General features: G+C 35.6%; 1 long non-coding RNA gene across 1 annotated transcript in view; it reads right to left on the reverse strand.

Moving 5' to 3' along the window:
- Positions 1 to 2173: 2173 nt before the first annotated feature.
- The window catches only part of LOC149182768 (uncharacterized), a 58888-nt gene continuing 36996 nt past the window's right edge, over positions 2174 to 24065 (reverse strand). Inside the window, exons 2-3 of the long non-coding RNA XR_016257638.1 lie at positions 2820 to 2888; positions 2174 to 2498 (exon numbers count right to left, since the gene is read on the reverse strand). This is a non-coding gene — a long non-coding RNA (uncharacterized LOC149182768). The remainder of the gene's footprint in view (positions 2499 to 2819; positions 2889 to 24065) is intronic.

A 24065-nucleotide genomic window follows, 5' to 3' on the forward strand; every position in this document is an offset into this window, starting at 1 on the left:
CCATTGACAACTTGCCTCGCTCATCAATGCATATTTTTTTCTTCTAGATTCTCAGGAGAGATCATAGGTATATTCTTTATGAAAGTTTGTGAAAAGTGGCCACCAAGTGGCCTGCTTGTCCCTTTTGGAGGTGATATGTCACGCTATAAGCACTTTTCTATGTATTTTCCTTTTCCAAACCATGAAATGTTAGAAAATTATATATTACGAAGCAATGGAACACATAAAGTATTGCAGAAATATAAACACAAAAACACATAAAACAAGAGAGAAACAAATATACATGGTTCACCGAGTTTGGGCTACGTCCACGGAGAAATAACCAGTCCTTCCTTTTATATTATCTAGCAAACTGAAGAGATACAACCTATAGCAGATCTGTTGTAACACCCTCTTCGCTCTCAATCTCCTCTCTCTTTCTCACTCAGAATACAGATATACATAGATGCAATACAATTCCCTCATATATAGTGAGGGGTTGTTGTTATTGGGAAAACTAGTGTCCATTCAGAGCTGCTAGTCCCACTAAGACAGCTAGCTATCTTAGAAACAAAAAAACTAAAGTTACTTGTGTTTTCCTTTATGAGAGATAGATGAGAGAGAAGCAGAGAGTACCAACCTCAGTCTTTCGCTAGTCTCCTTGCTTGTTTCCTCTCTCCCTTGATAGAGCTTTCGCCACTCCTTTCTCACTTGTCTCGCTTCAAAGAACACCTGTAGAGTTAAAGCAACAAAATACCATCAAAGCATAGAGATATATAACCATAAACAATGTAGGATCAGATGTACATTAACCATATAAATGCATATACAAATACAAGATTCAGAGATATACAAGTATATGGAGGAAAACTCAAATAGCTTTATTGATAGAAGTAGTAGAAGAGAGGATTACAACCAAGCTGTCTGATCCAGCATCATCCTCCCAGCATGAAAACCCTCTTCACCTCATACAAAGCAAGATCACCCAACAATACATTGTCTTGAAAGAGAAACCAACATCACTTCCTTACAAATTACAAAGTTCCAGCCTCTGGATCTGTAGGATGAGGGATCCATATATAGATGTTTGTAGGAGAGTGAGTCAGCTTCTGGGATTTTGATTAGTGTCATTTCACTGATAGTTCTTGGTTCCACTTGGAGATTTCATGATCTCTTACTCATCCCTGGGCGAATTCAGAGAGGTAAGTGTCATATTAGCAGTTTCTAGAAGATTCTTTGAGTTTCCACCTAGCAAACTGCTTCTGCCATTTTTCTGCTCTCGCTCATCGCACCCTACAGAAGGGATTTTCAGTATGCATCGCACCCCCCGTGTGTAATAGGTGAGATGCATCGCACCCTATGCATGGAGTAGTCTGTATGGTCCAGTTTTGACCAGTTCTGAGCAGTTTTTTAGGGAGAACTTCTGGGAAATGATGTAATTAGCTGACCTTGCTCCTTTAGGGTATGAAACAACACTTTTAGGGGTTTTGAAGCCCTTGGTTTATGGACATATATGATTGGGGTTGTAGTGCCCAAATATGTCTATAACAGTTGCCTTTTAGGGCAAAAAACCCTAAATTAAACATAACTTCTACCGTCAGATCTCCGCCTAATGAACGACCTAGATTGACTAGAAATTACTATACTTTTACAAGGCAATTTTACATCTATTCTTAGCTTCGGGGGCGCTATCCCCGAAACCCCCCGCCAGGGGGGGCTCCCTTAAGGTCGCAGCCGCCCCCCCCGGACTCCCCTACATCAAATATTTTTTGGGCGGCAACGCATTTCGAACTAGGGTCCAATGTGGCGATACCTTTGAATACAGAAGATAATCAGGCTCCACACCCAACATGAAATAGAAACTTATGCATTCTTTCTTTGGAAAAATAAAATCAATTAAAATTTGCATGCCATCCACCCTATCAAATTCTTGTCAATCCAAAAGTTGCAAAAAATCAAATACCATTCGCCTTAAAATACTCCTTGGATCAGAGGCACACATTGCAAGGCCCATCAAACACATATATATCAATGTAGGAAAAAATAAGAAAGCAAAGTGCCATCACCCTTCCAATCTACCATAAGCACATATCTTAATAAAGTTTCAAACAATTTAAAAACAAACTACCATCACATGTCCAAAAGCCTTTACAGATAGTAATTAATGTTAATGTCATATAGTGAAAGCACTGAAAGGAAATGCCCAAAATATGATTGAGGACTCAATTGTTAATAATAACCCTGTGCAATGTAACTGTTGTATACCCCATGCGTATGGCCAAAATATAAATACTTCCAAAAAGACTCTAATGGCACATTTGAACTACAAAATCTGATTTATATGTCCAATTTAAAAAATAGGAAAGCCAACTACCACATAAACATTCAAAATAAAATGAACTTCATGTGTTAGACATTGATCTGGTGTAAATATGTTGACTTGAATGAATAGAAACCATCCTGATTGAAGCTCATGCCATCAGATCCTTGATATCCATTCTAGCAAGCAAACCATTAATCTAAAAATTCAAGAAAAACATTAACATTAGTGAGAAGAACCACATATGTATTTGCAAAACATATTCATGAAAAAGGAACCACCTCTTCTTGTTTTTCATGATTAAATGGACCAACTTTAGAGGAACCACAATAGAAGGCATCCAACACAAGTGTTGAGGTAAGGGGTACCCTTATCCCCAAATTTTATATATGTGTTGAGGTAAGGGGTACATATAGTTATATAGGTATGTAATTCTATTGTTTTTATGGAGGAAATGCCAAATTAATGTTTGAATGAAACACAACTACAAAAAGATGAATGGCTAGTGAAAGAAACTTACACCAAAAAGCAGGTAGCAAAAAAAGGCTGAGTTATCTGGAACATTCACCATTTGAAATATTCACTGGACCTAAAACCAAAAAGTACAAAATTAACATCTGATTCATACAAACAAATCAACAAAAATACAACCAATAACTATTTATAAATGATCCAACATATGGAAATACATAAGGAAAGAGAAAGTAGAATGTTTTGAAAATCTACCCTGTTCAATTTTTTTCACAAAATCTGAAAAAACTTTGTAATCACTTTCTTGTAATTTATATTTATCATTCCTAGGATTGTATGACAATTTTATGATTGCTATAACATATTCAAGTTGTACAAAATAATGATTTGTCAAATCATACTTATACATGCGTTGCCCCTTTATTCTACTATACCAACATAATTGAAGCTTGATACCTTCTAATAATTCCAAAAGGTCAATGTCATTATGGTAATCAAACACCCTATTACCATCCTTCTTCCTTATTCTTTGAACCCTTCCAATGTACCACGTTCCACAAGAAACACATTGTTTTGTACTTCAAGGAACACCTTTTCTTGCAGTACATTTAGTGGTGGCAATTGAGTTGCTTTCAAACAACACCCCACAATCTGATTCAAATCCAAAGCCAATTTAAACACTCTTTTGTGGAGCCTTCCCATCTCGCCTAAAGTAGACCCCATTTCTCACTTTCGTCAACCTATCTTAGGATAATGTTGGATTTCCATTCAACTGACTAACCAAACATACTTTAAACATATCCTTACCATCAAGATCCACCATTGGCTTTATCATTTTTCTTACATTTTCATCAATGGAATCTAAAATTTCATCCAAATCGTGGATTTCTCACTTTCCATTATTTGCAATTCACTTTCATTGTGTACCAATGATGATGAAGATTGGAATATAGAGTTGTAACAACTTTGTGGAGAACCATCAACTACTTCATCCACAATTTGGAATGTTGGATAATTTTGATTCTCTGTCCATGGTTTAACCCACCAAGAAGATTGAGTGTAATTTTCTAGTTGCATTCCAAGAGTTGATAAAACGTCTTAAGCTCTTCTAAAATTTTAGTGTTTGTGGATATTGAATCATATTGAAAAAATATGTCAATGTTTTGTATTGTTTCTTGGTGCAATCTATTCCAAATGTTTTATTGCTTCTTATGAGATTTATTAAAATGAAGCCCTTGGGGATTTGATTCTTCTTCAGCAACTCTATTAAGGGTTCCAATGGCATGAAGTACATTAGTGAGATCGTAGGCCCTCTCCACTCCAACCATCCCACAAACTTCAGTAAAGAATTTCTCACATACATCTGACCCAATCAGGGGCAAAACACATGGCAAGTTAGAGAAATGATCTCTAAACATCTCATCAACAAAACTAAAAAATGGAAAGAAATTTTCACATCTTGATATGCCTCTCTGCTGATGAAATTTATGTTGACATTAGTATGAGATTGTTTCTATACCTAACATAACCATAATGTGAAAAAATGATGAACTCTTGAATCATTTCGCACCCTTTCCCAAAGGCTCAAACTATGAGACATAAAGATTTTAATGTACCCAGCAACAATCATTAGATAAGTATTTGTAGCTAGTGTCCTCTCTAACTTTCCACTTGGTGTACTTCTCAACTCTTTCAAACACATCTGAACATGCCTTGAAGCAATGTGTTGTGTGGATCCCCAATTTTGTCGATCCATCCTCTCTATATCTTCACCCTTAAAATTATAATCATCCACTTTAAAAGTGTGATAAACCATTCTAACATGACCAAAACTTATGTACTCGTTTCCTAAAACCAATTCTCATCAACTGCAAACAAAGGATTCACTAGATTTTTGTCGTTGTGGATGTAATCTTGGTCATGCAATCCTGTTACATTGCAACCATTGTACAACCCGATTAGCCTCCACCCTTCCCAAGGAATTTGATGTCGAAGACCTGATGTTGAAGAATAATCCTTCAACATAAGTTGTCTTCTTCTATTATTCCCATCCGAGGAGTGACCAACAACAGGTCCCAAATTACTTTCCACGTGTTTCTTCCACATAGATTCTACCTTTTCCCATTGTTGATAAACAAAATTTTCATTGAACCTATTACATGTTAGATGAACAACCACAACCAAACAAGGAAGCTTTTCATGTAAAGGGTTTGCAATAATAACACGTGCATAATGGAAAATAACATTGTTCTTAAAAGAATCTGTTATAATCTCATAGCCTACAGCTCCCTCACCAACTCTCACCAAGAAATGTGATTGGCATTGATGTTCTTCTTTCGTACCACAAAACCCCACTAGTGTATCGCTTTTTGCTATCCACCTAACATATTTTTTCACAATTGTTTCATCTTAAGAGAGAAATACAGGAATTGGGCCATCTATAACATGCTTGGCTTTATAAGAAGTATAAACTTTTATGACTGCCTCAAAAATGTGCTCGTGCTCCCCTAGGATATATGCTAATGACTTTCTAACTTGCCTTAAAGTCATAGATATTGAAGGACCATCTAAATTCAAGCTAATAAAGCTATGTGATCTAGGACCTCCCCATAACTTGATCATCTCATAAAGGGATTTTATCGATGTACTATACCTTCTCCCTACTTTTGCATGCATCAAGTTATGAAAGATATCCTTGACAAATTCCCAAACTACATATTTACCTTGTAATTTTCCTTGCATATGTGCCTCACACACATCCTTGCAAACCCTAAAGATATCCTTCCTTTCTGTCGCTTCAAACAACTTTTCCTTTAGGGATTTCGTTCTAATAGAGAGTGTAGCAACCTTTTTCCTCTCCCACCAAAGAGCTCGCATTGTTGATCTATGGTTAGCATTTGTAACCCTAGATAAATAAAATAATATACAAATTCATATTCAAGTTTAGTGTAAGTTGTTAATTAACACACCTGAAGTAGAAGGATTTGCACTTGTAGAACCCCTATGTAATTTTGATGGTGATAATGGGACCAAGGACCTAGTCAAAATTTGTTGGGACTTATCATTGGTAGGCTTCTTGCATCTCCCAACTATGCCACTCCTCACCCCAATCTCCTCATGTGAACACTCATTTGTAGAAGTAGTAGTGTGATTCTTTGATTTCATGTGTTCATTTAGAGAACTAACAATATTACCACTTGTCGGCACTAAACAGAACTATTTATTGCGTCGTGTACATTTCACTCTCATTTTTTTCATGTCCTTATAGTCTGCAAGTGTTGCTTCTACCACCTTGAACAAATTAGGCTCTCGTGTCTTATTGAAATCATCTAGAAGTTTGATTTCTTGATCAATATGAAATTGGTCTCCAACCATCATTCTCTGTTGTACTTTGTTACATGAAGGAATTTCACTACCGCTTGGCATTGAAAGGCGTTGTTGATGGGCCCCTGTTTTCATATGATGGTTTTTGAAGTTGAGCGTTGTTTGCACTTCCAATGATACACCCCCTGTTCCATAATCAATGCCACAAATTTCACAATGTATCTTTATTTTAGATTCTCCCTTTTTATGAATATACATTGAGAATAATTTTCTCATTGGCAAACTCCTCCATTAAACTTTTAACTTTTATTCCCAAGATGCCAATACACTAGGATCAACAACTATGCTTGTTCCACTGACAAATACATATTTTCAACTCTTGGTTGTTTTTGCATAGGTCCCTCCACATTCACTTCAATGTTTCCAAAGATCGGTATTGTTTCCACTACATTTGAACACTTTGTTTCCACATCAAATGTGCCTAGTTTCCTCTTGACGCCTAAAAGTGTTGTATAAACTTTCCATTTTCTCTCTTTCTTTGGATTTAAAGTTATTCCATCCTGGATAGAATTGAAAGGGTATCTAATGATTTCATCATCCACAATTTCATCGCGGATTTCAGCAAATGCACAACCTTCTTGACACTTTACCAAGGCAATGATAGAATTCTCTTCACCAATAGCAATTTTATAAAAAAGCTCCATCTATTTTTGTTCATAAATAAATGAAAAAGTAAGTAAAATTCCACAAGCATATTGGTTTATTATAAAACAAAGAGAAGGGAAGCAAGGTATGAACTTTCAATTCAAAGCTCCAAAAAACATGAAGAAATATTACTATTTGGATGAAACACCTTGATTCAAAATGTACTATCGGTGGATTCCTCAAATGGAACTAAAACCAGAAATAAAACAGATTTGAGAGTTGATTTATTGTTGCACGAGAACTCGGCAAAACAATGTACAACTATTTTTAATTCATAACCTTAACATGATTTGTAACCAGAATTTCAAGTGCTTTTCTAAAAATGCTCATTATTAAGTTAGATAGGCCAAACATCTGTGCATCTTGAAATTGTTTCAACCATGTAAATAACTATATGGTTTGGAAGTCTTGGTGGAAAGGAATTATCTTCATTTGCAAGTTTAATAAAAGTATTCAATAAGTGTTAGGATCTTAATTATGAAGAAGAATAGGTTGAAGAGTGGTCCTTCTTATGGTTGTCTGATGATTGATACTTGTATTTGATGCTTTTATTGTATAGCAACCCCTTGAAGCCACTAGTGGTTGAAATAGAATAAAAGGTTGAGCTTGAAGCGACTGGTGGTTGAAATAGAAAAAAGGGCTGAAGCATTAAGCAGACGTCCTGTTAAAGATCACGTATAGATAGAACATAAATCTTTTCAGAGAACCCAGATAGCAGAATATCGAACATGCATACTTAACAATGAGGAAAGCGGAAATACTTTATGCATATGCTCAAATAGTTATAGTCAATAGCATCAAATACATTTTGTCCCTCCCACCAAAGCGTTTCAACAATTAAATTAACAATTTATATGCAAAATCCACTAGATTCTCACACTCAGAAATAGTAATTTACATAATTGACAATTTAGAGGACTAAGGACACTTCAATTATTTTGCATGAGAAGTCCACTAGTGACATAGTACACGCAGAAGAAAATCGAAATCCTTTATCTGAAGAAAAAAGAAGCTTGTGAATGAATGGCATGCTTTTTGTTCAACCCATGGAAACGACATTAGTGCTTTCTAGTGCTCTATCTCTCCATACAAATAATCAAACTTTTCTAGTGCTCTATCTCCGCATAAAAATAATCAGCCTTCTCTATTGCTCTATCTCTGCATGAATATAATCAACCTTTTCTAGTGCTTTGTCTTCGCGTGAAAATTTTATACGAATCAAGTTAAAAAATGCTCAAACAGGAATAATAAATTCTCAAAATGGTCGCGAAATTAGACTTGAATTCCAATGGTTATACCACTATATCCTCCATTGAAAGGGGGCTTGATGTGAGTGGTTTTGGGAGAATTAGATGAACATTGTATGTCAATTTAGCTTAGAATTTGGTATATATGAGTAAGTTGTAATTGCATTCATGAATGAGATTCAAAGCCAATGGCCATTGCATTATGCTTTGTACATTGCTGGAGATGAGAGATGATATATTCTTTTCCCCTTAAGTTTCAACCTTGATAAGTCCTTTTTTAGCGTACCAATAGGATAGGAACCATTCTATAGATGTATGATGATGTAAATAACACAAATATATACAACTATATACTGTGGAAATTATTTGTCTTCAATTGTTCTTTGTGGTTGAAATAGAAATTCTAGCAAGATTTAAAAAAACAAGCAGTAATTTTTGGATTAAAATTCAAAATTTTGGATGCCCAAATATTTTCCAACAAAAATTTCACCCTCCAAATAAAATCATAACCTCAATGAAGATTACCAAATCCATTAAAAAATTTACTTATGAATAAAGATTAAATTTCCATTATCCATCGGTATACAAGCACATCACTAAGGCTATCACCAAGAGTACATGCCACGAAAACATATTAAAATATATGCCTACATAAATTGTATCTTTATGTAGAATTCTTCATTTTCCTCTCACTCATCATCCCGATGTTTTTTTCTTTGAACATCACCATCACCAATAACCCAATCCATTGTCCACATTATTTCGATGTTGCTAACAATGGAAGGCGAGCAGCCACAGTGAAAAAACTCCTCCCACGCTGATTTTCTCCACGCTGACAGCATACGATCGGAAGGTCGGCTTTTCTTACAGCTTGAGGTTCCCCCTTTACATGGTTCAATTGACAAACGCAAAATAGCAATCCAATTCATTTTTTTACAAATATTTTTTTTGATTCCGGGCATTTGTGTGAGGGAGTAAGTCTAGACCAGCTTTAATATCAAAGTAAAAATAATATTTTACCAGCTTTACTATCGAAGTAAAAATAATATTTTATAAGGTCATTTTCAGTAATCAAGTAATGTTACATTATATTAGGATGATTTTTAAGATACAAAAGTTATTTTGATCACATAATTAAGTAAATTTTTCAACCTTACATCAATATAAGAATTAGTCACTGGAGAATGTCTTTCAACTTAACTAAATTTAATAATTTTCTAAATACTGGGATTAAACTTTTTTGCTGAGAAAGTATCAATTGTTTAACAATTTTTACATGGAGCCTTGCTCTATAGCTAAATATGAAAGAGTAATTTTTTATTTATTAATAAAATAATAAACAATTTCTTAAAAAAAAAATCATAATATGCCTATTATATTAGAAGAAATTTAAATAATGATGATTGCTAACTTCCTAAAAACTAGGAACAAACTTATTTACTTCGAAAGTATCACACCTAAAACAAGAGTTATATTGTTTAACAATTTTTACACCTAGAGAGGCCTTACAACTAAATATGAATGGGTAATTTTGCTTTTATTAATAAAACTATAAAGAATTTCTTTAAAAAAAATTCATAATATGACTATTATATTAAAAGAAATTTAAATAATGATGATTCGTATAATAATTATGGTATTTCAGAATTTCAGGTTTAAATTTAGTTAATAACTATATAAAGGCTTATTACTAGCAATAATCTATACATATAATCTATGTTTATGCATATTATATTAAAAAAATAAATTATAAAACATGGCAAAGAAAAATGTTTTATGTACTTACATATATTATGAGTATTTTAAAAGAATGAAAAATAAGAGTATTTTTATCTATAGAGATAATAAATATATATGTAACATGAATAATATTATAAAGAATCATCATATATTAATCTTAATTTCATATCTATTAAGTGTCAAGAGATCAAATTTCTTGAAGTGAAAAATTTTCTTCAGCGTTCCACTCAAAAAAACTTATATTTTAAGAAATGTAATCTTTCTAGAGACTTGATAAATGCAAAATTAAGATGGATCCATGTTAATGTATACCTAAATTAACAAGCAAATTAATTCCACAAAAATATTGTCCCATAATCTATGAAAATTAACATATTTATGAGAACTTTCTATATATATATATATATATATATATATATATATATATATATGATTGATTATTTTGATGTATAAGATTTTTGGTAAATGTTAATTTAATAAAATAAAATAGTAATTAAATTCCTTAAATTTTTCACATATTGTTGAATATTTAAATTATTATAAAAATATAAACCCAAACATTTATCTCCTTGTGGAAATAATTTAATCATTTTATATGGTTTTGACTTTGTAACATAACCATTACTGATATAATATATATTTATCTATTAATCTATAAAATTTTGACATATAATAGTTAATTAAGATAGCATTGAGTAAATCTAAAATCATTGCATTTCAATTCTTATTTTGCTATTAAAATATTCGACTTCTATATTATGTAAAGATAGATTTCTTGCCTCTATCCATTCTTATTAATATACATATATTGGAGGGAGCAGTTCAAATGGATCTCTGATCCAGAGAACTTTTGTAGGAGATGGATCCACTTCCTCCACTCTATTACTCAACATAGGTAAAAGGAAACCTTACTCAGTATGGTGATAAGAGATAAACATATTGACAATTATAAACTATTTTTAGGACAAGAATACATTAATTGTATCCTTCAAGACATCAGATACAACCTAGATGACATTGTGGCTAGATTATAGAACATTGAACGCTACATTGTCTCCAATTCTGACACTGAATCCAATGAGTAGCAAGAGGTTCATCAATGCACTAGCTCAAGAAACTCCTCAAGAAAACTCATTTACATCCTCTCTAGTGATAATTTTGGACCAAGATGTCCATAATAGTTTTTTCCATGAAGTTACTTAATTTACTTTTGCCTCCATTAATCTAGGAATATGGATTTCTTTGTAAACCTGGCTTTGGGAAATCTCATTTTGATAGTTTTGTTTTGATATCATCTTTTACATTATAGTTCATGTATCAAGGAAGGTATATGGATGTTAGGAGGTCGTAGTTTTTTGAATGGCTACTCTTCAAGAGTAAGCATTAGACTATTATCTATCCCTTAGGTATATAGGTGCATAAATTAATTAAGAGAGGAACTTATGGCCTCTTGAATGCATTTCAAAATTGTATGTGTTGATCAATTGTAATAGTGTTTTTGGATATCAATATAAAAATCATGGCGAATTTACAAAAAAAAATGCTTATTAATCATGTCCCGCACTCATATATTGACTCGCTAGCAAAACTTTATCCTTATATTCAAAGCATGCCAAAACACATAAAATCAATAATATTATATAGTGTATTCAAATATTATATATCATATTCAACTTCAATTTCTTAATATTGCAAATTACCCTTAGTAGGTCTCACTATTAGACTCCTTTCTTGGAGTTATTTTTAACATTCTTGATCACATAATAAATTGACTATATCAATAAGATAAGTAAAATCATATAGATAAAGTCATATACATCATTAAAATGAAACTATATTATTTTAATTGTGCTTCATAGCATACTATTAAGCTTTCTTAGTGTTTCTCCCCATCCAATCAACTCCACCCGTGAGTTCTATATATCCTATCAAACTATCACAACTGACACTTGGTAAGCATTTATCATCATGTGATCAAAAGGCACCAACCCAGTATATATACCATCATTCATAACGAAGGCACATTTTAGTTAAGTCACTTGAGAAATGGGTAGAGCCCATGTGATTCTTGTGGTTGTTTATGATAGATAGGTTGAGAACCCAAAAAAAATTAAAGTGAACTTTTAACCATGGACAAAATTAAGGGGTTCCAATTTTATTTTATTTTTTTGTAAGTTTGGCACTAGTGAGGCTACATCATGGTTGTGTCTAGGAATAACACCTAATTAGGGAAAAGAATTGAACTGGTGACTTAACATCTAAGAGTGCCCTAACAACACACCCAATCACCATCTATCTAAGACCCAATGGACAAAGGTTTCCAAATTTTAATCGAATGATTTTTTTTTAAATTTTATATTACTTTATTATCATTAGTTCCTAATATATTCAAAAATAAAATTATATAGATAGAGAGTTAGAGAAAGAGGGGGAAAATACATTTTTACGTCTTAAATTTATGTTACAAGCTTTCCATTCACGTTGATTTCCAAGAATAAGGATAAGGATTTCATGTAGATATTTCACAGTTTTCATTTGGTATAAATCATACTTGCTTTTATTCACACTATTTTATGATGTTGATTTCCAAGAATAAGGATTTCTTGTAGATATTTCACCCTTTTCATTTGGTATAAATCATACTTCTTGCTTTTATTCACCCTATTTTATGATATGGATACTCAAATGCAAAGTTAAAAGCTAAAGCTTTTGCACAGTTTAAATCTTAATTGACTTTCTATACAATACTTGGGCATATAGACATTCAATATATTTTCTCCAATAAAAGAAGGAATTGCTTGCGAGGTTCATTATTCTTGGTGAGCTCTTTCTTTACACATTCAATAATCCTTCCACTTGGATTGCATGTAGGACAACTTTCAAGTGTATTTGGATATTGTGATGCCTCATTTGAAAGCAATACTACTCGATTGTACTAACAATAAATCAAATTATGTGTGCTAAGTGAAGGGAATGCATTAGCTTGGTTTGCATGGAGGTTGTTAAGAAGAATTTTGGTTAGGATGCTAAGCACGTACGTTGTGGGATTTGTTCTTTTTTTTTTCCTTTAATTCGTGTTTCTGAACATTATGAATCAAATTTCTTTGATTACGATACCTTTTATTAACTCATAATGATAGAATGAATCAAACTATTGTTCATGTATATTGATGTCTATTAACAAAGAATACATTGTACAAATGTAGGTATGAGTTGATAAAACTTATTTCATTTATTTTGTGTTTTGATTACTTTTTTCAGCGACAAAAAAAACATAGGTTTTTATATTAACAAAAAATTGGTTACATTTTTAAAAAAACTCCAAATGTAGAAATTCTTCAACATCATCTTTGAAAGGAGCGCAGAAAATAATATCATTATAGTCATCATATTCAAGCAATCAACCTAGAAATTGCCTCCATAGACCGATATTTAACAAAGGATCTATCTATGCCTAAAAGCATTAACACTATCAATGTTCCACAAAAATCCATAAAAACTACAATTTTTAAATAGTGTTATGAAACCAGCTCACAAAAAGATAGAAAAGATAGATCAACGCCTTAGAATTCAGCCTCTCTGAGGGGGCAACCTCCTTTACATTACATAAATGAACAATTTTTGGATGATTCAAATGACAAAACCTCCTTTCTATATATAGGAGTCTAAGGGGTCACAATATATCCAAGCTGACCTAACAATAATAATATAAGGGCACAAAAATAACAATAGAGGGATTCTATGGGCATAGTAATAACAATATGGGGACAATAGGGACACAACAATATTAATAAGGAAAACAACTACAATATTAATGGGGGCATCACTAGTATTATAGGGAGCTAACATGCCCCTCTCCTTCAAAAAAGTGTTGTCCTCAACGCTTGAGTAGTTCTGGATGCTTCTGTATAAAATTCTCATTCTCTCATGTGGAATCTTCAGCATATAAGTTCTTCCACTTGATGAGATACTCTGAAATGGATCAATTTCATAGTTGTCGAGTTCTTGTTTCTATGACTGCTTCCGGTTCCAATATAATTTTTCCTTCCTCATCAAGTTCTGGCAATATTGTTTGAACTGGGAGCTTGTCGCCTATAACCTTCTTTAAACATGAAACATGGAAAACTGGGTGCACTTGAGAAGCTGCAAGAAGCTCCAATTTGTATGCCATAGTACCAATCTTTTGCAACACCTTGTATGGACCATAATACTTTGGTGACAATTTGTTATCCTTCTTAGCTTGCTTGAGGGACATTTGTTTATATGGTTGTAGCCGTAGGAATACTGAATCACCTACATCAAAACTTATTTCACTGTGATGTTGATATGCCTGTTGTTTCATTCTATTCTGCGACAACACGAGGTTATCATTTAAGAGTTGGAGAACTTGTTGTTGATGCTCGATGTGATGTTCCACTGCTTGAACATTAGAATTTTCTCTTAAATATGATGTGATAGATGGTGGCTGATATCCATAAAGTGCCATAAATGGGGTAATTTTTGTTGCAGTATGGAAGGAAGTGTTATACCACCATTCAGCCAGAGGCAACCATTTGACCCATTGTGTCTGTTTATCAGATACAAAGCAATGAAGATATCCCTCCAAACATTTGTTTACTATCTCCGTTTGCCCATCAGATTGAGGATGATAAGATGAGCTATGAGCGAACTGAGTACCAAGACAAGAAAATAATTCTGTCCAAAAATTTCCTGTAAAAATGGGATCTCTGTCACTTACAATAATTTTTGGGTTTCCATGTAGCTTTTGAATTGTTTCCATATATGCCGTAGAAACTGTACTGGCTTTAAATGGATGTGATAATGCACAAAAGTGTGCATACTTGGTAGGTCTGTCAACTACCACCATGATGACACTCTTTCACTTAGACTTGGGTAAACCTGTGATAAAATCCATTGAAACCTCCTCCCAACGTTGGCTTGGAATGGATAAAGGTTGTAATAGACCTGGTGTCTTAATTGTTTCAGCTTTATTTTGTTGGCATATCAAACATTCCGCCACAAACTTTTGAATATCCGATTTAAGGCCATCCCAAAAAAATTCCTTCTTAACCCTGTAGTAAGTTTTTTAAAATCTTGAGTGCCCTCCTAAGGGAGAAGCGTGCAATTCCAAAAGAATTTTTTGTTTGAGTTGGGAATTCCTACAAAGGTATAAGCAATCTTTGTACCATAACGAATCATTTTTCCAGCTAAATGTATCAGATGTACTAGAATCTTGTTGTAACTTTCGAATAAGTTCCCACACTTATCCATCATTCTTCCATTCCTCCCTTGCTTCGTTTATCCAATCTAGTTGGATAATAGAAATGGCGCACAACAATGCTTCCACATCCTCATCCTTTCTTGAGAGTGCATCTGCCACAACATTTTGCTTCCCTTTTTTGTATATGATTTCAAAATCATAACTCAACATCTTTGTGACCCATTTTTGTTGTTCTTTAGAGGATAATATTTGCTCTAAAAAGTATTTAAGGCTATCATGATCCGTTTTTACCTTGAAGTGTCTTCCCATTAGGTAGGGTTGCCATTCCTTAAGTGCATGTAGTATTTCCAACATTTCCTTCTCATAAATAGCTTTGTGTAAATACTTTCCCTTGATTGGACGACTTTCGAAAGCAATGGATCTTTCATATTACATTAAAACAACACCAATTCCATTTCTAGAAGCATCACATTCCACAATAAAGGTTTTTGTGAAGTCTGGTGTAGCTAAGACGGGTGCTTGGCACATTGCCTCTTTAAGATCTTCGAAGGCCTTTGTTGCTTCTGGAGTCCATGAAAATGCATCTTTATTCAACAATGTTGTTAAAGGTGCTACTATTTTACCATAATTCTTAACAAACTTGCGATAATACCCTGTCAACCCAAGAAATCCTCGCAAATGCTTTATGGATGTGGAGATTTCCCATTCCTTAATGGCTTTGATTTCGCTAGGGTCTACCTTAACTCCTTCATGAGATACAATATGACCCAGATATTCCACCTCTTGTACTCTAAAGAAACATTTGGATCTTTTTCAATATAATTGTTTCTCCTCCAATAGTTGTAGCACCCTGTCAACGTGTTCAACATGATCCTTCCAAGACTTGATGTAGATTAGTATATCATCAAAAAATACTAACACAAATTTTCTAAGGAAGGGTTTGAAAATGGAATTCATCAAACCTTGAAATGTAGAAGGTGCATTGGTAAGGCCAAAAGGCATGACCAAAAACTCATAGTGACCCTCATGAGTTCTAAATGTTGTTTTCAGAATGTCTTGAGTCTTCATTCTGATTTGATGATATCTTGAACGAAGATCTAACTTGGTGAAGTAAATTGATCCATGCAATTCATCCAATAATTCATCAATGACATGAATGGGAAACTTATCTTTAATAGTGAGCTTGTTGAGCTCCCTATAATCCGGACACATGCACCATGATCCATCCTTCTTGTGCACCAATACTACTGGAGCAGAGAAAGAACTTTGGCTAGGTTGAATTATACCAGCCTCAAGCATTTCTGCAACCATACGTTCAATTTCACTCTTTTTGGCATAGGGATATCTATACGGCCTGATGTTTGGAGGAACACTTCCTAGAATCAAATGAATAGCATGATCATGATCATGAATAGGTGGGAGACCTTTGGGAGTCTCAAATACCTTGGAATGATTGTCCAAGACTTTTTGAAGATCTGGAGCAATAGATGAATTCGATGTGGAAACATCTAGCGAACATAATTGTGCAATTACACCTCGTTGTTCCTTTTTTGGAAGCTTTGTCATACCGTTAGAGCTTATTATCTTTCCCGATTTCCTTGCAATACCCCTTAATTCAACTTCCTTTCCTTCCGCATAAAATTTCATGAAAAGTTCTTGAAATTTAAAAGCTATTGTACCCAAGGATTGTAGCCATTGGACTCCTAGTACAACATCAACACCTCCCATTGGAATGGAAAGCATTGGCCTTTTCAATACATATTCTCCCATGGATAGCTTGATATTATGGCACTTTCCAGAGAAATTCATCGTTCCTCCATTTGCAACCATCACTTGACACTCTGGTGCTGGATATAGGAAGCAATTCAATTCTTTTGCTATCTTACAATGAATAAAATTGTGGGTACTTCCTGAATCAATCAACACTATTACCTTTTTCTTCTTGATTTGTCCTTCTATCTTGATGGTTTGAGGAGTGGTAATTCCAGCCAATGCATTACAAGATATGGTCGGATTCATTTCTTCTTTATCTAGGCTTTGTTCCTGGAGTATATCCTCTTATTTTGACCTTTCTTGCTCCTTTTCTTCTTCCTCTTCACAATCTATGTAGAATAATTTCTTCTCAACACACTTATGACCTTTAGTGTATTTTCTATCACAATTGTAACGAAGCCCTTTTGCTCTTTCTTCTTCCAATTGTTGTGGTGTAAACCTTATAGGTTGTGGAAGGCTAGGGGCAACAACACTTCCATCTTTATAGTTGTGAGTGGTATGCTTTCTAGTTGCCGTAATTTTGCTTTCCATTTTCCTTGCTAACCTAAATGCCTTCTCTAATGAATCAGGTTCCCAAAGGCGAACATCATGTTGGATATTATCCTTTAAAGTCCCTATGAACACATCAATCCTATGCTCCTCTGGAATATTTTTACCCTTATGTTCAATTTTTGGAACTCCTCAATGTGCTCCATTATTGAACCCTTTTGTTTGAGACTTATCAATTGGCTAAAAAAAGTGTTGCTTTTTGTATCCTCGTAATGTGCTATCAATTCTTCCGTAAAAATTGCCCAAGTGATAATTTGTTTACGAGAGCAAAGCCATTGATACCATACAAACTGATTTGGTTCCAAATATAAAGTTGCAATACATACCTTTTGTGTGTTTGCACATTATTGAGATTGAAAAATTGCTCCATCTCTAATATCCATGTTGTTGGATCCTTGCCATCAAACTTCCTCATATCGATTTTTGGAATATGGTGGGTCTTTGATCCAACATTAGAGTCTATGGAATCATGATTAACATTTCTTTTGTTTTCATCATGAGTTTCTTTTACTACCCTTTCACCATTACTGACCATTTCTTGTAGCAACTTATTCATATTTATCTTCAATTCTTCCATCTTATCATCCATGCTATCTATTTTAGTGTCCATGCCATTCATCTTAACTTCCATGGCATCCATCTTAGCTTCTACGCCTTTCTTTAAACAATCCATCTTAGCTTCTACACCTTTCTTTAAACCATCCATCTTAGCTTCTACATCTTTCTTTAAACCATCCATCTTAGATTCTGTTACTTTTTGTGCAAGTGACACTTGTTGCATTTGGTCTCGTAATTTTGATATATCATGTTGCATTTCTTCCTCTTCTTCATGAGTCATGCTAGAGCTTTCAGGTTGCTTACTAGGTGTTTGCATTTTCTTTCCTCGGGGCATCAATTACCGATAATAATGCTTTATTATGCCCTTTGAATTCCTTCAAATTAATTTTTCAAACCAAACTTATGCAAAAATTTAAAAAAAAATACACACCTTTTTTCACTTTGTAGGAGCTTGATATTGAATTTGATGTATCTCTGTAATTTCAGATCATTCAGTTCTGAAATTGCGATCTGTAGTAGCCCTCTGCGTCCTCTTTCCAATGCCACTAGTCTGATCCAAATTGGATTCTCCAAGGAAGAGTTATGCACAATCTCCCAAGATGACCTGATTATAGACCTTTCTAGAAGAGTGAACTTGTATGAAGTGCCACGTGTCATAGTTTCAACCTTTGGCTTTGAAAAATATATACAACAAACTACAGTCCGTTCTCTTTCTGTACCTTTTTACAAAATTTCAATCTGATGCTCAGAGAGAAATTTATGACGATTTTACCCAGGTCACCTATTTGGAATGTAATTCAGGAGTCTACAAAAAGACCAACTTCCTCAGATCATATTTCTACAAATATAGCGCAAAAAGCTCTGAAATTCGGATCTGAGATTCACTGCGATTTCGTCTCAAATGGGTTTTTTTTTGCTTCTGAAACGTCGCAGAAAAAACGTTATAGCAAAAATTCCACGATGACCTCTTTGGAGCAGTGAAACCCTAGAATCCAAAGCTCCAATACCAAATGTTATGAAACCAACTCACAAAAAGATAGAAAAGATAGATCAACGCCTTAGAATTCAGCCTCTTCGAGGGGGCAGTCCCCTTTACATTACATAAATGAACAATTCTTGGATGATTCAAATGAAAAAACCTCCTTTCTATATATAGGAGTCTAAGGGGTCACAATATAACCAAGCCGACCTAACAATAATAATATAAGGGCACAAAAATAACAATAGAGGGATTCTATGGGGCACAGTAATAATAGTATGGGGACAATAGGGGCACAACAATATTAATAAAGGATACAACTACAATATTAATGGGGGCATCACTAGTATTATAGGGACCTAAAAAATAGACACTCATATCACCCGGAAAAAACATCCAAACCAGTTTCATGAAAAAATAGATAAAAATAGTATTGGATCATACCAACAAGAAAGATCCAGCATTCCTCCATATGCCATTTCGCTGAACATAGAAGAAAATACTCTAAGACTATGCAAATATATGGCTTTTGGGAGTGCATCGACCACATAATTAAATTCCATGTACATATGAACACAGAATATGTGTTGGAATGTAAACTTCAACCTAACAATCATGTGAAACCAGTTGCAGAGCAATGGTAGAGTGAAAGAGGAATTTAACTATTCAATGACAACTTGTGAATCACCCAGAATGTGCAAAGAGACAATACCAATATTTTTTGCATAGTATAAGAGGCCCCATACAATGATTACTTTGGCCCTATCGTTCGTCCCTTGTCCATTGTTCCAATCAAAATGATATTGGTAAGACAATGGCATCTTGATAACCATGCCACATCTCCAATGATCACCCTGTGCGGCCCCATCGATGTAGTCAACCGTAAAATTGATAATGGGGGCCTCTAATATAGATCTGCATGGTCTTAATCTTGTGATATCCCCATCATATTCATTATACATGGCAATAATGGAGACACATATGCCATCTATGTTAAGGGGTAAATCCTTGAAAATCAAATGGTTCCTACCAATCCATATACCCTAGGTTATAAAATAGGGAACAGTCTTTTGTGTTAGATAATAATTCATCCACCATTTGTAGCATGTCTCCATAGATATAAAATCCCATCAAGCATGAATATTTAAAGACAAAAGTACATGCTCCCAAATGTCATTGGCACATGGAAAATGAAAGAATAGATGCATCATGTCTCTAGTGGCATATTTACACATAGAGCATATGACCGACCCTTAAAATATTTGTTAAATTGTAGCAAGAAAAGACTTCATTTGACTTGTGCCTTAGTCAAATGGATAAATTTGAATTTCCACATTAGTAGGAGTGACATGGCCAAGTCACTTAGTTAAATCATTCAATTCCAGTTTATGGGCTAGAAGTAGAGTTGTGCATGAGTTGATTGCTAAGAATTAACAATCTAGTGGAGTTATTGTTAGTTAAACTCGGTTATCTAATCTCTAGTCTAGAATAGAGTCAATAGGAGTTCAATTGAGTAGTTGTAACTATTGTTAACTCATTGATCTCTCAGTTAACTGATCAATTTACTAAAATATCCCTAGTCATGCATGGAATTCGAATTTCCTAATTGAGGTGGAGGAAAAGGCACATTGTAATTGTCAATTATATACTTGTTGAGTGTACAAGTTTTGCATTGAAGCAGGTGATCAATTCCTTCAGGATTTGTGCAAAGAAATAGGGAATTCTCCTATTTTTAGGGGCTAATTTCCTCAAGTATTGCACAAGGAAATAGGAGGAATGTCGATGCCTATTATGGATAATTTTTGGTCAGAGAAGGTTAGAGAGTAGGAGATCGATATTATAATGTAGGTTGAGCTTCAAGGATTGAAGTTTTCATTGTAATAGATCCATATTCTAATCTAAATTAATGCAAAATAGGTGAGGGGTTTTTCTCAGTTGGGTTCCCCGATAAAAATATTGTGTTCATTGTGATTGAATGGTTACATGTTATTGCACGTGTTCCGATTGTATGTTATACTTTCCAAAGTTTAAGTAGAATAAATTTGTGTCTATTGTTTTCAATATGTGTTGGATTGAGGGGGCCTGACCCAGGTTCGAAGTTATTTAGCAAAACAAATCCCTACACTACTGGCCCTTTCAGCATCAGCTTGCGGAGCGCAAACTGAAGTCTCACCCGAAGCAGTATGGGGGGATGTTGGAACCAAGTTTCTGCACCCTTGAGATCTCTGTGGTGTCGTTTTAGTCCAACTTTTCCTATCTTCGCGTAGGTTACTTCGCACACTGTTCTAACCTACAATACCCTTGCGATCAATTATAATCACGTTTCACACAGCCCTAAACTACACCATGTATCGTACTTATCTTCTTAACGGATCTTAGTTAACTTCGCGTAAACAGATATTCTATCTTGCATTCACTTAATCAATAAAATTATACACAGTCGTGCATCATATAAATAGTAGAAGTGCAATTTATACCCAATTTATTCAATTCATAAAACAGGAAATAAATACATGGAACTGATATGAAACTTCTCCTTATCAGTGCTTCCAACTGTCACAACCTCGACTCGCCCTACGCACTCAGCTATAGGGATCAGCGGACTCAGCTGCAGACTACTAGGCCTCTGCACACTCAGCTACAGAGCCTCCTCCTACTCTACGACCCAAAACTAGGCTTTTCCCCACAAATACGACTCAACTCTTCATCCTTTGTGTGATCATTAGATTGATGTCTTAACTACTTAGAGCCTCGCTCTATTTATACAATCCCATGGTCCACGGACGATGGGTAGATCTCTATAGTCGACATTAACATAAAAAAATTAAGGGCAGACAACCCTATGACTCTTTTACAAGCTACGCGCTCCGCGCCCACAAAATATGAAGTCTTTACATCGAAGTTACAATTTTTGACCAAAATATGGGTTCTAAGCCCCAAAACTTCCCTTGGGGGATCCCGTGCCCAACAGGTCCCCAACACAAACATCGTGACTCGCCCTCAAGTCACTATGTTGGTGTGGAGATCCTTACGCGAAGACCTCCCAATTCTGCTTGGATCGCTACAAGATCAGCGATGCACTGAGCGGCTGCCTGTTGTACTTCTTCAACGCACTATTCAGCGACCGTTGTGGCTGAACTACTACCCTAAAACTTTTCCTGTGTTGCCTGCAGTTGCGCGAGCTTTGCTTCAATGGAGTCTATAATGATGTAGGCCTCATCAATCCACGGCTGTAAGCGCGCCTTCAAAACCGCTTCCTTATGTTGAGCAACATCCACCTGCTCTTTGAGCGCTTTCATCTGCTACATCCTCGCAAGCCTCTGTGTAAGGGAAACCATCTGCACGGTCCCTTTTACTTCATCATATTTCTGTTGTAGCTCGCGCGCCTCTGTCTTTAGGCGCTGTATGTTCAGGTCCTCCTGCAGGGTGGTGAGAATCTCGAACGACTGCTCAAACAGCTTTGTGCAGTCTGTCACTACACTATTAAATTCCATTATTGTTGCTGTAATCGCGTTGGCGCGCTATTCCTTAACCTCCGGTGGGGTTGAAGGTTACGCCTTCAATTGCAGTTCGGTTATCTGAAGGTTCAGTTCGAGTTGAACCCTAGCCATTTATTCCTTTGCCTCACGCACCCTTGCGTCTAATTTCTAGACGCGAGTCTCCACCGGTTCCTCTGCTTGGATGGCCAACTCCGGGACCATCTAGCAGGCTTCCTCCACCACCTATACGAGCTATCTATTTTGTGCCACTACCTCATCGCGTTGCAGGCTCAACTGTTCAATGATGATGCGTTGCTCACTCATTACCTGCAGCGCGCGACCCTCCCTAATTCACAGTTTTGCAATGATTCCATCCTGTAAAACATAGAGTGTATCCCGAGGGAGCGCAAACACATTTAACACGATTCCCTTCAACCCGCTGACCATAAGCCTGTTGGCCTCATTTTCTGTAACGAGTGCTCCATCTGGCAGCACTATGGTGTTGGTCATCTGAGCGCGCAGCATTTCCTCAGCCGCGGATGTGCCTACTGCGAGGCTGGTTGACACAGCGCCAGCCTATGGAGTGCGCACCTGTAGTCCTGTATCTGTGCCCGAAGGCCCCCCAACACCATCTAGTGTTCCTCCTCGAACTACTGGAGGGTCTCTGTGGTGACGTCCCTCACCATCTTGCCAATGTCGTGTAGATCCCCCTTAGTGAGGATGATCGGTCGAAAGAAGTCTTTGAAGCCTTTGACTTCTTTCGCTTATAGATGTGTTAAATAATTACATGCATAAATTGTAGCTTAACATAGAAATTTAATGTGCACATGAGAGAAGAGGAGAAACACATAAAGCATGGAAGAAGACAGCAAGACTTGATAAAGGAGTTCGTCTGACTTGGACTATGTCTCCGGACCCTGCTCGTTCAATGGGGAGGCCTTCATTCATTAAGTGGCATGAGAAAGAAGAGTACAAGCATCAGTTACAAAAAAAGGATTCTTATACCTCCATACTGAAAAATGGCCAAAAAAATGCAGAACTTTGATGGAGAAACAGACAATGCCATTGCATTTGTGGCATCGAGAAATGCTGAAACCATACAAAATTTGTCAAAATATGACAAAGCGAAATTTGGCCCTCCTGCAAAATCTGCCTCGAACTACGTGTGCTCCCTCCTCTGTCTGGGTGCACTGATGAACTATGTTTAAATAAAATGTTGGTGGACGGCTTACACAAGAACTTCCATTGGCGAGTTAGCTTATGATCCAGTTATTATGGACGAGGTCGAGCAGTCAAACCCCGCCTCCTTTTTTACATAACAATTTGTTATTTTAAAAAAATGGATTGGGTTGGGCCTGCCTTGGGCGACCCGCCCACTCCACTTGCCGCTGGGGTCTTCGTTAACAGTTGGTGGTTGGAAGGTTGGGTCCGTGCCCCAAGGGTCGGCCCACCTTTAATGGAAATTGTTGTTTGTTTAAGTGGGTTGGGTCTGTGCCCCAAGGGTCGGCCCACCCAAAACCTCTGCATTTTATTAAGGGTTCCGTGGGATGGGGGGAGGGGCTGGGGGTCATGGCCCGCCCCTCCATAAATAACATTGCTTTGAATGGTTGGGGTGGCAGGGTTGGTGGCCTGCCACCCTTATTTTTAATATTTTTTTTGTTTAATAAAAAAACCTGCACATTTTTTAAAATTTGAATTTTGACCAAAGGAGTCATTTTAA

Source organism: Pinus tabuliformis, chromosome 3_2 (genome assembly GCF_031772625.1).
Source record: "Pinus tabuliformis cultivar Carrire ecotype Pingquan chromosome 3_2, CPIR1, whole genome shotgun sequence".
NCBI lineage: Eukaryota > Viridiplantae > Streptophyta > Pinopsida > Pinales > Pinaceae > Pinus > Pinus tabuliformis.